This window comes from Jaculus jaculus, chromosome 12 (genome assembly GCF_020740685.1).
Source record: "Jaculus jaculus isolate mJacJac1 chromosome 12, mJacJac1.mat.Y.cur, whole genome shotgun sequence".
Lineage (NCBI taxonomy): Eukaryota > Metazoa > Chordata > Mammalia > Rodentia > Dipodidae > Jaculus > Jaculus jaculus.
This window is the reverse complement of record NC_059113.1, coordinates 30,405,812-30,421,206: the sequence shown is the minus strand read 5'-3', so window position 1 is coordinate 30,421,206 and position 15,395 is coordinate 30,405,812.

The following is a 15,395-nucleotide window of genomic DNA, read 5'->3' as shown; positions in this document are numbered from 1 at the left end:
TTCAAAACTGGATTGGGGCTTTTCGGGTCCATTTTGAGAGACACAGAAAGTTTCCTAGAAACTGTAACAGCCAGCTTCTCTGAGGAACTTGTTTTAAATCCAAAGACTTGAGCCACATTCCTTGCACACAAACATTCGCTTTCTCATTCCCTCTTTACATCCTTCCCATCTACTACCTCTGTGCTGTGGTTATGCACATCTGCATTTCAGAAGAGCTTTGCTCATTTGTGTTTCTGCTTCTTATTCAAGAACTGCTGACATACTGTGGATAGAATATAACACTTGAAAAAATGCAGGTTTTGAAGGAATAATAGGTGTCTTATGCTTTCTGCTTTTTTGCAGGATTGTTCTTTAGGCAGATGAATCAAACAACTATGTAAATCACAAAACCTGAAAATGAGCCAGAGTGAAAAGGAAAACTTCCAGGCAGTATCTTTCCTTTGTAGCCTGTCACTGAAGAGAATAAAGAGGATGAAAAACTCATTCCAAGTTACTCTTCCTCTGACAGTCTTGCCTGCCAAGAACCCAGATGTAACTGTGACATAGCAACCCTTCCCAGGTGTATTGGCAGGTGTGTGTGTGTGATCTTTGAATGCACAGGTAACATGGATATGATATGATATGACAGCTGGTAATGGTGGATTCATTTACACTGTTTACACTTCTATGACCAGGCCTTAGGGGAAGGTCAGGTTTTTAAAAAACAAGTAGTGTCTTCCTACCTGTCTCCAAATATATGTCAAAACAGAAGGGTGTTTTGCTTCAGCTTTGTTTTTGCTCAGTAATCCAGTCAAGCAAGAGTTTGTTTGCAATTGAAAGCTGTGTAAACATTTTTGTTTATTTCAAATAAAAATATACTTGTATAAAAGCAATGCCGGGCGTGGTGGCGCACGCCTTTAATCCCAGCACTCGGGAGGCAGAGGGGGGAGGATTGCCATGAGTTCAAGGCCACCCTGAGATGACAGAGTTAATTCCAGGTCAGCCTGGACCAGAGTGAGACCCTACCTCGAAAAACCAAAATAAAAAAAAAAAAAAGAGGAACCGGGCACAGTGGTACACGCCTTTGTTCCCAGCACTCGGGTGTTAGAGGTAGGATCGCCAAGAGTTCTAGGCCACCCTGAGACTCCATAGTGAATTCTAGTCAGCCTGGGCTAGAGCGAGACCCTACCTCAAAAAAACAAAAAACAAAGGGCCTGGAGAGATGGCTTAGCGGTTAAGCACTTGCCTGTGAAGCCTAAGGACCCTGGTTCGAGGCTCGAGGCTCGATTCCCCAGGACTCATGTAAACCAGATGCACAAGGGGCGCATGCATCTGGAGTTTGTTTGCAGTGGCTGGAGGTCCTGGTGCGCCCATTCTCTTTCTATCTGCATCTTTCTCTGTCTGTCTCTCTCAAATTAAAAAAAAAAAAAAAAAAAAAAAAGAGGGCTGGAGAGATGATTTACCAGTTAGGCTCATGTGTCAAGTTCCTTTGCAGTGGCTAGAGGCCCTGGCAACCCCATTCTTCTCCCTCCCTCCCTCTCTGTCTCTAATAAATAAATAAAAATAAAAAGTCTTAAATGTAGAAAGAAAGAACAGAAAAGCCAAGATGGTGGCACATGCCTTTAATCCCAGCACTCGGGACGCAGAGGTAGGAGGATCACTGTGAGGTCGAGGCCACCCTGAGACTCCATAGTGAATTCCAGGTTAGCCTGGACCAGACTGAGACCCTACCTCGGAAAGAAAAAAAAAGTGCCAGACATACTAGTTCAGACCTTTAATCCCAGTATTGAGACTAGAGTGGGTTCCAAGTCAGCCTGGGCCAGCGTGAGACCCTACCTTGAAAAAAGCAAAACAAAAACCCAAAAACCTCTTTTAGAACAAAACCTTAAAAAAAAAAAAAAAAGAAAGAAAGAAAGAAGAGAGGTTTACATGGGGATGGGAGCAGAGGGATGGCAGAGAGGAGGGTGAAGAGACAGGATTACATAAAACTAAAGACAGGGTCTAGGAAGATGGGTCAGCAGTTAAGAGTGCTTACATGCGATTCCCAATTCACCCACATACACTGAATGCAAATAAGTGCTAGAGGGCCTGGTGTGTGCATGCATGTCTGCGTGTATACCCAACTACAAATGAATATCATAATATGTATGTATATACATACATATATATATATTTGTTGTATATATATTTGTTGTTGTTGTTGTTGTTGTTTTGTTTTGTTTTGTTTTGTTTTTCCAGGTAGGGTCTTGCTCTAGCCCAGGCTGACCTGGAATTCACTATGTAGTCTTTTTTTTTTTTTTAAAAATTATTTATTTATTTATTTATTTGAGAGCGACAGACACAGAGAGAAAGACAGATAGAGGGAGAGAGAGAGAATGGGCGCGCCAGGGCTTCCAGCCACGTCAAACGAACTCCAGATGCGTGCGCCCCCTTGTGCATCTGGCTAACGTGGGACCTGGGGAACCGAGCCTCGAACCGGGGTCCTTAGGCTTCATAGGCAAGTGCTTAACAGCTAAGCCATCTCTCCAGCCCTCACTATGTAGTCTTGGTGACCTCAAACTCACAGCAATCCTCCTATCTCTTCCTCCCAAGTGCTAGGATTAAAGACATGTGTCACCACACCTGACGAAAATAATTTTTTTTTTTTTGAGGTAGTATCTCATTCTAGTCCAGGCTGATCTGGAATTCACTCTGTAGTCTCAGGGTGAGTCGAGTCATTAAAACTGCCTGTTTACAAAACTTTGCTGGCAAGAATTTGATTCTCCAGTACCCATATAAAGCCAGACACACAAAGTGGCACATGCATTTGGAGTTCATCTGCAGTAGCAAGAGGCCCAGCTATGCCCATACTCACTATTTCTATCTAAATAAATAAATATTTTTTTAAAAAAGTAAAAATTGCCGGGCGTGGTGGCGCACGCCTTTAATCCCAGCACTCGGGAGGCAGAGGTAGGAGGATTGCCATGAGTTCAAGGCCACCCTGAGACTACAGAGTTAATTCCAGGTCAGCCTGGACCAGAGTGAGACCCTACCTCGAAAAACCAAAAAAAAAAAAAAAAAAAGTAAAAATTCTAATGTCATCTTTAGGTTGTATTATACAAATAATGTTATTTATTTACTTTTAATATTTTATTTATTTATTTATTTATTTTTCTTTTTATTTTTTAAAATAACAGCTTCCATGATTATAAAAAATATCCCATGGTAAATACCCTCCATCCCCCCACTTTCCTCTTTGAAACTCCATTCTCCATTATATGCCCTCCTCCTCCTCTCAATCAGTCTCTCTTTTATTTTGATGTCATCATCTTTTCCTCCTATTATGATGGTCTTGTGTAGGTAGTGTCAGGCACTGTGAGGTCATGGATATCCAGGCCATTTTGTGTCTGGAGGAGCACATTGTAAGGAGTCCTACCCTTCCTTTGGCTCTTATATTCTTTTCACCACCTCTTCTGCAATGGACCCTAACCCTTGGAAGGTGTGGTAGAGATATTGCAGTACTGAGTACTCCTGTCACTTCTTCCCTGTACCATAATGCCTTCTGAGTCATCCTAAGGTCACTGCCATCTGAAAAGAGAAGGTTCTCAATCAAAAGTGAGAGTAGCATTAATATATAGGTATTAACATTAAGAGAAATGTGCCGGGCGTGGTGGCACATGCCTTTAATCCCAGCACTCGGGAGGCAGAGGTAGGAGGATCACTGTGAGTTTGAGGCCACCCTGAGACTCCATAGTGAATTCCAGGTCAGCCTGGGATAGAGTGAGACCCTACCTTGAAAAACCAAAAAAAAAAAAAAAAAAAAGGGCTGGAGAGATGGCTTAGTGGTTAAAGCACATGCCTGTGAAGCCTGAGGACCCAGGTTCGATTCTCCAGGCCCCATGTAAAGCCAGATGCACATGGTGGCGCATGCCTCTGGAGTTCATTTGCAGTGCTAGAGGTCCTGGTGCACCCATTCTCTCTCTCTTTGTCTTTCTCCCTCTCTCTGTCTCTAAGAAATAAATAAGTAAGTTTCTTTAAAAAAAAAAATTAAGAGAAGTGCTTACTGGGCAATTTGATAAGCATAGTATACACATTTAGCCAGACAGCAGCAGAAGTTACACCCCTAGGGCTCATGACTACCCCTGTTTTAGGTTTTCAGTATCAGAGATATATTCTCTCCCATGGAGCAGGCCTCCAGTCTAATTAGACGGCAGTTGATTTCCACCATAGCAGATGTGCCACTGTTACAGCCGTTGACTCATTTGGCTTGGCTGGCCAAATATAAGGCTTGCAGTGTCCACTGTTGAGTATCTTCACTGGTGATTTCTCTTTCTCCCATTGAATTGCATGCAGAATAGCTTCTTCCAGCTTTCTGTCAGCTTGTCTACATGGAGGACTTTATCAGCTTAGTTCCAGCAGGATTTTTCAGTGGCCTTACAGCCCAAGTATGTGGAGTCTTCAGCAATAGTCAACCCTACTTTTTTTTTTTTTTTTTGGTTCTTGATTTTTTTTTTTGTTTTTATTTACTTTTTTCAAAATTTTATTAACAACTTCCATGATTATAAAACATATCCCATGGTAATACCCTCTCTTCCCCCACTTTCCCCTTTGAAACTCTATTCTCCATCATATCCCCTCCTCATCTCAATCAGTCTCTCTTTTATTTTGATGTCATGATCTTTTCCTCCTCTTATGATGGTCTTGTATAGGTAGTGTCAGGCACTGTGAGGTCATGGATATCCAGGTCATTTTGTGTCTTGGGGGAGCACGTTGTAAGGAGAATGGGCACTAGGGCCTCCAGCCATTGCAAATGAACTCCAGACGTGTGCACCCCTTGTGCATGTGGCTAACGTGGGTCCTGGGGAATCGAACCTGGGTCCTTTGGCTTTGTAGGCAAACACCTTAACCTCTAAGACATCCCTCCAGTCGTATTTATTTATTTGAGAGCGACAGACAGAGAGAGAAAGAGGCAAATCCTCCTACCTCTGCCTCCTGAGTGCTGTGATTAAAGGCATGTGCCACCACGCCTGGCTTTAACTGAACAATTCTAACACCACTTTGGCAAGTGACTGCTGGCTATGCCTCTCTTTTTCTGCATCATCATTTACAGCTAATCTGGCCTCACTACTGACTTGAATAAATTCACAGGTGTCACTCTGGACCCAAAAGCAGAAGAGACTCACTTTCACTGACTGGACAGCCGCCACTACTCTGACAGAGCATGTAAACTATATGACAAATATATTTAAAACATCTCTACAATTTCCAAATTTATGGCCAATAGTGTCCCCATCATTAGACCCCTTACCATGCTCACTTACTTAATGGAACAAGTCCCTCTCTGCTTTACAAGGTAGCCTTTTTAAAAAAAATTTTTTTTTTTTAAATTTTCTGAGGGTCTTGCTCTAGCCCAGGCTGAACTGGAATTCGCTATGTAGTCTCAGAGTAGCCTCGAACTCTCGGCAATCCTCCTACTTCTGCTTCCCAAGTGCTGAGATTAAAGGCGTGTACCACCATGCCCAGCATAAGACAGCCTTTCTATAGAAGCATTCTGGTGTTGCACCTAGACTCCTCTCTCTCTTTCTTTTCTTGTTTTTTTTTTTTTTTTTTTTTTTTTTTTTTTTTTTTTTTTTTTTTTTGAGGTAAGGTCTTGCTCTAGCCCAGGCAACCTGGAATTCATGGCAATAGCCCTACCTCTGCCTCCTGAGTGCTGGGATTAAAGGTGTATCCCACCATGCCCAGCCCCTCTCTTTAATCTATGGTCACTGCTAGGCCTATCTCTGATGGCTTCTCCTTTTGGATCAACTACTCATTCTTCCCCATCACACGTGGGAATTTATATTTCTTAGGCTCTATAACCACTTCCTGATCCAATGGCCTAGATTGCAGTGGGCCCTTGTACTATGAGGTATGCCATCTTCCCTCACTGGTTACCAACAAATAAGAAATCCACCCAAACCTATAAAAAGATCCTCCCCTTCTCTAACCCTCTTCCTATTATCAACACATACGAACACTTCCTGTTTTTACACAATGCTCCAAACTCTAAGCTTGCTTTCACACTTCAGCCCCCACTGGGGACAACTCTAGTGGTTTTTTTTTTTTTTCTCTCTCTCTGAAAATGAATTCCATCTTGTGTCTCTAAACTCCACAACCTGTCTCTTCAGATAGCACATTTTCTTCTTCTGTGGTACCTTAACTGTATATTCCCACCAAGTGGACACCAAAGTTTTCTTGTCCCTTTAACTAGACACACATGTAGAAAACAAACAAACAATTCTTGTGGCCCTGGGAGTAACAGTGGGCGTTAGCACAAGAATAGCAAGCTTAACCACCTCTGTAACCCATCATCATTCTTTATCCTAAAATATACAAGAAAGCCTCGGGGAAATCTAATAAAAGGCCAGGATCAAGCTGACTCTTATCTGCAGGCACACTGGAAAATAGGAGAGACCCAGGTATTCTGATAGAAGAAAAAGGAGTACTTGGGGGCTGGAGAGATGGCTTAGCAATTAAGGTGCTTGCCTGCAGAGCCAAAGGACCAGGTTTGATTCCTCAGGACCCACATAAGTCAGATGCACAAGGTGGCACATGCATCTGAAGTTCATTTGGAGTAGCTGCAGACCCTGGCACGCCCATTCTCTTTCTCTGTCTGTCTGTCTGTCTCTTTCTCTCTATATCTCTTAAATAAATTTTTTTTTTTTAAAAAAGAAAGAAAAAAAGAGCTGGTCATGGTGGCACATGCCTCTAATCCCAGCACTCGGGAGGCAGAGGTAGGAGGATCGCTGTGAGTTCGAGGCCACCCTGAGACTCCATAGTGAATTCCAGGTCAGCCTGAGCTAGAGTGAAACCCTACCTTTAAAAACCAAAAATAAATAAATAAAAAGAAAAAGGAGTACTTTGTTGCTTCTTGAATTGGACAGAGATAGAGAAGCAAAGTTAGCCAACCTTGTGTCAAAAAGTCAGATAACAGCTCATGCCTTTAATCTGAATTATTTTTTAAAAATTATTTTGTTATTTTATTTATTTTAGAGTGACAGACAGAGAGAAAGAGGCAGAGGTAGAGAGAATGGGTGCGCTAGGGCCTCTAGCCACTGCAAATGAACTCCAGACGCGTGCGCCCCCTTGTGCATCTGGCTAACGTGGGTCCTGGGGAATTGAACCTCGAACCGAGGGCCTTAGGCTTCACAGGCAGGTGCTTAACCGCTAAGCCATCTCTCCTGCCCCTCTTGTATTATAATGTAGAGATTTTTGCATCTTGATTTAACTGGATGCTTGGGTTTTCCAATCATCTGCAGTATTCATAGACACGTAAATCTGACATTGCATATCCTCAGGGTAGGAGCTCAAGGTGTCAGGTGTGGCCCTTGTATTACTCCCAACGTGACGACGGAAGTGACCCTGGGTGTGATGTTTGCCTGCTATGCAAGTATTCTAGTAGGCTGGGTGGAGCAAATACAGGCAAATTCTAAAATTGAACTGAGCAATCAAAACCAGCATGCAGTATTTGTGTAAGGGTGTGGATTAAGACAGATAAATCCAGATGGCAGTGACCTTGGGATGACTCAGAAGGCATCACAGTACTGGGAAGAAGTGACAGGAGTGCTCAGTACTGCAATATCTCTATCACACCTTCCAAGGCTCAGGGTCCATTGCAGAAGAGGTAGTGGAAAGAATGTAAGAGCCAAAGGAAGAGTAGGACCCCTTACAACGTGCTCCCCCCAGACACAAAATGGCCTGGATATCCATGACCTCACAGTGCCTCACACTACCTACACAAGACCATCATAATAGGAGGAAAAGATCATGACATCAAAATAAAAGAGAGACTGATTTAGATGGGGAGACTGGAGTTTCAAAGGGGAAAGTGGGGGGAGAGAGGGTTTTACCATGGGCTATTTTTTATAATCATGGAAGTTATTAGTAAAAAATATTTAAATATTCAGAGACATTTATCATACTAATAACTGGGGGCTAACTCCACAATGCACGACCCATTTTCAATAATAAGGAGGGTCTAATGGGAGGGGGTAGATCACAGATGAGCCTAAATAATGGTACCAAACTGCCTGTATTTACTGAAAAGAAAACTAATAAATTAAATTTAAAAAAAAATATTTAAAATAGTAAAAAAGAAAAAAAATTTAAACAACAACAACAACACAGATAGAGCTAGGTGTTGTGGCACATGCCTTTAATTCCAGCACTCAGGAGGCAGAGGTAGGAGGATCATTGTGAGTTCAAGGCCACCCTGAAACTACGTAGTAAATTCCAGGTAAACCTGGGCTATAGCAAAACCCTTGCTTGGGGGAAAAAAAAAAAAAAAAAAAGAAAGAAAGAAAAATTAAATAGCAAAAACAAACAGATAATCTAACAGTCAAAGTCCCTGTGGGTGTGTGTTTCTTCACAACCTTAATCCTGTCAACTGGGGGGCTGAGATTCCTGTGCTGTAATGGGTCCCAGGTCAGCCTGAGTCCAAGAGAGACCCTGCCAAGACTGACAGAAGAAAACGACAAAGGCGCTGTAAATCAGGGAGCAACAAAAGACCCCAAAATACAGTTTATTGAAGAATGGCAAAGATGGCCGGGTGTGGTGGCACATGCCTTTAATCCCAGCACTCAGGAGGCATTGCCATGAGTTCGAGGCCACCCTGAGACTACATAGTAGATTCCAGGTCAGCCTGGGCTACAGTGAGACCCTACCTCGAAAAACAAAACAAAGCAAAACAAACCAAACAAACAAAAAGAATGGCAAAGCTGGGCTGGAGAGATGGCTTAGCGGTTAAGCGCTTGCCTGTGAAGCCTAAGGACCCCGGTTCGAGGCTCGGTTCCCCAGGTCCCACGTTAGCCAGATGCACAAGGGGGCGCACGCATCTGGAGTTCGTTTGCAGAGGCTGGAAGCCCTGGCGCGCCCATTCTCTCTCTCTCCCTCTATCTGTCTTTCTCTCTGTGTCTGTCGCTCTCAAATAAATAAATAAATAAATAAATTTTAAAAAAAGAATGGCAAAGCTAATGGAGTTTCAAAGGGGAAAGTAGGGGGGGGTGGGGAAGGTGGGCATTATCATGGAATATTTTTTATAATTATGATAACTAAACTAATAGCTCAGCTCCCATCTAGTAAGTTCCCATAAAAGAACCCAAGAAGAGCCTGTACACCTTAAATCCCAGCAGCACTTGGGAGGCAGAGGTAAGAGGATGGCAGTGAGTTTGAGGCCAGCCTGAGACTACCGAGTGAATTCAGTGAATTCCAGTCCAGCCTGGGCTAGAGTGAAACCCTACCTTGAGAAACCAAAAAAATTTAAAAAATAAATAAATAAATAAAAAAGAAAAAAGAAAGAAAGAAAGGAAGTAAGAAAAAGACCCCAATCAGCATCTTCAGGTATGTTTTCCTATTTCTGGGAACCACTTTTGGGCAGGACCAGCTTTCCTTCTCTTAAGTTCTCCAGTAATTGTTTTTTTTTTTTTTTTTTTTTTGAGGTAGGGTCTCACTCTGGTCCAGGCTGATCTGGAATTAACTCTATAGTCTCAGGGTGGCCTTGAACTCACAGCAATCCTCCTACCTCTGCCTCCCGAGTGCTGGGATTAAAGGCGTGCACCACCACGCCCAGCAATTGTTTTGTTTTTTGAGGTAGGGTCTCATTCTAGCCCAGGCTGACCTGGAATTCACTATGTAGTCTTAGGGTGGCCTCGAACTCACAGCGATCCTCCTACCTCTGCCTCCCAAGTGCTGGGATTAAAGAAGTCCACCACCACACCCCCGCTTTCTTCTTTTTATCGATTCCCCTCCTCCTGGAAGCTGTAGAGAACCTACAGTTTGATGAATCTTAGATTTCAAGAAAGTTGCCTCTCCTCCCTAACCCCAACATGCCTGCTTGGAGAGGGGAGAGATTTATGGTCTGTGAGTGTTGGGTTCTGTCAAATGAGATTAACTATATTGTCTAAAAGGGGTTAGTGCTCAGGACCAGGTACTCTCTACCTACTGTTACAGAAATTGACTAAACCATACTGCCAGCTGGTGGCCTCCGGTGGAGATGACATTCCAAGCCTAATTTTACCAAGGAGTTCAGTCTAGGTAACCTTGAGTGGAGACAACATACTCCAGATAGGCTTGAGTCACCTGTGTTCAGACTCCACCCCACCTCTCATGTCCCACACATCCCATGCAAGGTCCTTCCCTCAAACTAGTTTCCCTCCGCCCTGCAAACCATTAAAAACCTTTCCTCCCCCACTCAGCAGCATCCCTGAGTTTTGTTTCCTTTCATTTTAGATCTTGCCATGTTCTATTGTTGTTAGCTAAAATCTTTGGGCCTGTTATAGGAAACAATTGAGTCAATAAAAGTAATCAGGCAAAACCCACTTCAGAGTGAGGGAGAGAGGTTTATTGAAATGTCATGCACAGACCTCTGCTAGCTAATGCCAGAATAGATGGAGGTCCTGAACACCTATTGTGCTGGGGTTTTATTTTATTTATTTATTTTGGTTTTTCGAGGTAGGGTCTCACTCTAGCCCAGGCTGACCTGGATGAAATTCACTATGGAATCTCAGGGTGGCCTCAAACTCACGGCGATCCTCCTACCTCTGCCTCCCGAGTGCTGGGATTAAAGGCATGTGCCACCACGCCTGGCCTTATTTTATTTTTATTTATTTATTTATTTTTGGTTTTTCAAGGTAGGGTTTCACTCTAGTCCAGGCTGACCTGGAATTCACTATGTAGACTCAGGGTGGCTGGAACTCAAGGTGATCCTCCTACCTCTGCCTCCCGAGTGCTGGGATTAAAGGTGTGAGCCACCACACTAGCCTTGTGCTAGAGTTTTATATCTTTTACAATCCTCTGTTTGAATTTTCCCAGGCTTGGAGAGGGGAGAGATTTATGGTCTGTGAGTGTTGGGTTCTGTCAAATGAGATTAACTACAGGTTGCTGTCTCCCAAGATAAAGTAGTTATATATTGTCTAAAAGGGGTTAGGCGCGAGTCAGTTCCTTTTAGCTGTATTGTCACAGAATTCTTGTTAGCTACCATAAAGGATCTCCCTTGCTGTAGTTTCAGAAGAGTGAGGTGCAATATCTATTGCTTCACTGAAAGTCTTAGGTGCATTTATATATTTCTTATATTAGATATACTAATTATACTCCATCTAAACTAATATAAAATATATGGAAACAGCAGCAATATGATATTTCCTCAGGAGGCCCAAGAAACAGTTCTTCTGCCATTATCTCTCAAACCCAAACTAACTTATTTTTCTCTAAAACTCTAATAAAATTGTCCTCGTGCTTTCTTTTGAGGGAGAGAGGAGATGGGTTGAAAGCTCTGGGACTAACAGTGAGACTTTCTCTCAATAAAACCAAAATTAGTACTGTGTTAAATCTCCTGGGAGCTGGGCATGGTGGCACACACCTTTAATCCCAGCATTTGGGAGGCAGAGGTAACAGGATTGCTGTGAGTTCGAGGCCACCTTGAAACTACATAGTGAATTCCAGGTCAGCCTGGGCTAGAGTGAAATCCCACCTAGAAAAAACCAAAACAAAAAAATCTCCTGGGAGACAAAGGCCTCCTTTGGCTGGAATCAGGCTTCCAGTCTTGTCTTTCTGCCAGCATGAGATTCCTAAGGTTGACTTTCCTCAGGACCACTGTGTCAAGTTCGATTGGCAAAGGGAGGAGCACAAGTGTTTCTTTAGAATATTGTTGTTCCTAGCTGGGCGTGGTGGTGCACACCTGTAATCCCAGCACTTGGGAGGCAGATGAAGGAGGATCACCTAGAACACACACACACACACACACACACACACACACAGAGAGAGAGAGAGAGAGAGAGAGAGAGAGAGAGAAAGAGAGAAAGAGAGAGAGAGAGAGAGAGAGAGACAGAGAGAGAGAAAGTGGTGGTGCTTTAACGCCAGCACTCGGGAGGCAGAGGCAGGAGGATCACCATGAGTTCAAGGCTACCCTGGGACTACATAGTGAATTCCAGCTCAGCCTGGGCTGGAGAAAGACACTACATTAAAAAAACAGAAAAAAAAAAAGTCTTTATTCCTGCCAGGACAGTTACATTAGGTCAGAGAAGGCAACATCTGGAATATGGTTGTGGTAACTTGAGGTGCAGTGCCTGTTTTGTGACCGCAAGGCACTAAGTACAAGGACAAAAACCACATAGGATTGCAGGTTTTGAGAACGATGGTTGGGCTTAGCTGAGGCCTTAGAGTGCTAGACACTCAACAGTCGCTAGAACACCCCAAGGTCTGTCAAGTCCATTGTTTTATGACCTGCAAAGAATTGACAGATATAGACATTGGAAGAAGGGCAAGTTAAGCAAGCCTTTATACTTTAAAACAAAATATTTTTATTTTTATTTATGTATTTTAAACTGAGAGAAAGAGATTGGAGAATGGGCACACCAGGGCTTCCAGTCACTGCCAACAAATTCCAGATGCATGTGCCACCTTGTGCATCTGGCTTACATGGGTCCTGGGGAATTGAACCTGGATCCTTTAGCTTTGCAGGCAAGTGCCTTAAGTGCTAAGCCATCTCTCCAGCCCAAGCATTTATTCTTAGAAAGTAATGTGGAAAGCTTTCAAGCTGGAAGGGGCCCCCACACAGGTAACCTATTTAGTGCCTTGGATCAGGGCTCCTTATATTCCCATGGATGTAGATTAGGCATTAAGTTGGGGTGAATTGGGTTGGTTACTTTGAATGTACATGGGGGTCCCACCCTTGGGGATATAAATTAGGCATCAGGCTGGGATGGATTGGGTTGGTTACTGTCAGAACCAGAATGACTCCATCTTTGGACTCTGCCTACCATTTCTTTGTAATTCTCTGTTTCGTGAGTGATGCAACTACCCCTCCAAACTATCACTTTCTCCAAATGACTCAGACCACCCGTCCCCATTATCACTTTGCTAAAATGGTCCAAACCACCTACAGATTATTACTTTCCTGTGGTGGCCCAAGCCACAAGGCAAGGAGGACTGGTCCTCAAACAAAGAATTCCAGGGTCCCCACTGCCTCCCTAAGTACCTCCTAGTCTGTAAAGGAAGTTACATCTGACCTGCCTGGCCAGAGCCTGACTCAGTCTTCCAGGAATAAAACCTGTCTCAGCTGTTGAGCCACGTCTTCTCTCTCATCTCATTCCCTGCTTTTCCTGACATACAGTGCTGAAATCCCAACAGGTGCTCAGAGCAGGGTCCCTGTTGCAACCAAGGGAGCAAAGGACAGTGGCAGCTTGTCCAAGGCTGGCCCCTGGATCCTGAGGTGTCCTCGATCTCCACCCTGTTTTTTGCTCTCCCTCTTTTTCACCACAGTGTAATGCATAAGAATTGCAACTCCCCTGGGCAGGACTGTGAGGCCATGGCCAAGTTTATTCTTCAGTGGACCCTCAAAACTCTCAAGTGGAGGATGGGCATGGTGGTATTGCAATCCCAGCACTTGGGAGGCAAAGGCAGGAGGATCACTGTGAGTTCAAGGCCACCCTGAAACTACATAGTGAATTCTAGGTCAGCCTGGGCTAGAGTGAGACCCTACTTCGAAAAACCAACCAAGCAAACAACAACAAAAATAAATAAGTAAATAAATAACAAATAAAACAGCCTCTCAGGTGCTGGAGCAAATCTCTAACAGCCCTGTAGGGTAATTCACCTGCCTTAAAGCTTTTCCTTCTCTCCTCTTCTTGGCTCCAGTTATAGAAAGGCCATTTGCCATATCCATTGGTGCATCCAATACCAGACCATCTTTAGCCCAAGGAGATGGTATCAGTCTCTGTCCTTCTGTCTTTCTATGGTACCTAGGAGAGACAGACCTGTCTCTCTTGTGTTGTCCTAGGAGGACTGCCCTGGGAGCCTCCAGTCAGAAGCAATTGCTCGAGACACCCGCTTTCCTTCTGAACCCCCTGTCCTCCAGGAGAAGGGTTCTGTTCTCTGTCTTCAGAGCAGGGATGCCTGATCACATTTCTCACCCTTCACTGGTTCCCAGATTTCCAAAACTTCACTGGCCTCATGGCTGGGCTGTCTCCTGAGAAAAGGAGATATAAAGCCCAAGTACCTCAGTTTTTTATAGTTTGGCCACAATACAAATTGGACAATGATTCCCACTGGCCTAAAATGGCACATTTGAATTCTAAATTCTTAAAGATCTTGATAACTTCATAAACCAGAATGGCAACTGGCAAAAAGTTCCCTGTCTTCAGGCATTCTTCTACCTCTGATCTTTTCTCATTCTGTCATTTCTGCTCTCTAATGCAGCTCCTCCTGGGGGAGAAACCTTCTTTCTACCCTATTAAACAGTTCCTATTAGGTACACACCTTGCCCCAGCTCAAGAAGATGATCACTGCCCTTCTTCACTGTACCACTGCAGATAGCAATCTCTCCTTTCTCTCTCTCTCTCCTCTCTTGCTGGGAGTGGATTCTTTTGCCTACAGCAAGAAGGTATTTGTGGGCCTTTGCTGTCAAACCATTTGCAATCTTCTTTTTTTTTTCTTTTTATTTATTTATTTTTCTCAAGTTTTTATTAACATTTTCCATGATTATAAAAAATATCCCATGGTAATACCCTCCCCTCCCACTTTCCCCTTTGAAATTCCAATCTCCATCATATCCCCTCCCCATCTCAATCATTCTACTTACATATATACAATACCAGCCTATTAAGTACCTTCCTCCCTTCCTTTCTCTTCCCTTTATATGTCCTTTTTAACTTACTTTTTTTTTTTTTTTTTTTAAGGTAGGGTCTCACTCTAGCCCAGGCTGACCTGGAATTCACTGTAGCTTCAGGGTGGCCTCGAACACATGGTGATCCTCCAAAGTGCTGGAATTAAAGGCGCATGCCACCATGGCCAGCTTCCAACGCATATTTCAATCATTACACACGTGCCAGGATCTGTTCTGGATGCTGGGATAGCCCAGTGAGCAGAAGATAAAGCAATGCAAGTGTGGTGGCTCATGGCAGCAATCCCAGCACTCAAGAGCTAAGCACGAGGACTGTGGATTCAAGGCCTGTGTGGTTTGGATCAGATGTCCCCATAAACTTGTGCTCTGAATGCTTGGACCACAGCCGACTGCAAGGTAAAGCCTTGCTGAAGGCGTTGTGTCGCTGGGCTAATTAGCTAATTTGGTTCACTTTCTGGCTTCTGCTGTCTACTAGATGTGCTGTCCAGCCTATGCTCTGCCATCTTTTCCCTGTCATCATAAAGTTTCCCCTTGGGCTGGAGAGATGGCTTAGCGGTTAAGCGCTTGCCTGTGAAGCCTAAGGACCCCGGTTCGAGGCTCGGTTCCCCAGGTCCCACGTTAGCCAGATGCACAAGGGGGCGCACGTGTCTGGAGTTTGTTTGCAGAGGCTGGAAGCCCTGGCGCGCCCATTCTCTCTCTCTCCCTCTATCTGTCTTTCTCTCTGTGTCTGTCGCTCTCAAATAAATAAATAAAAAATTAAAAAAAAAATAAAGTTTCCCCT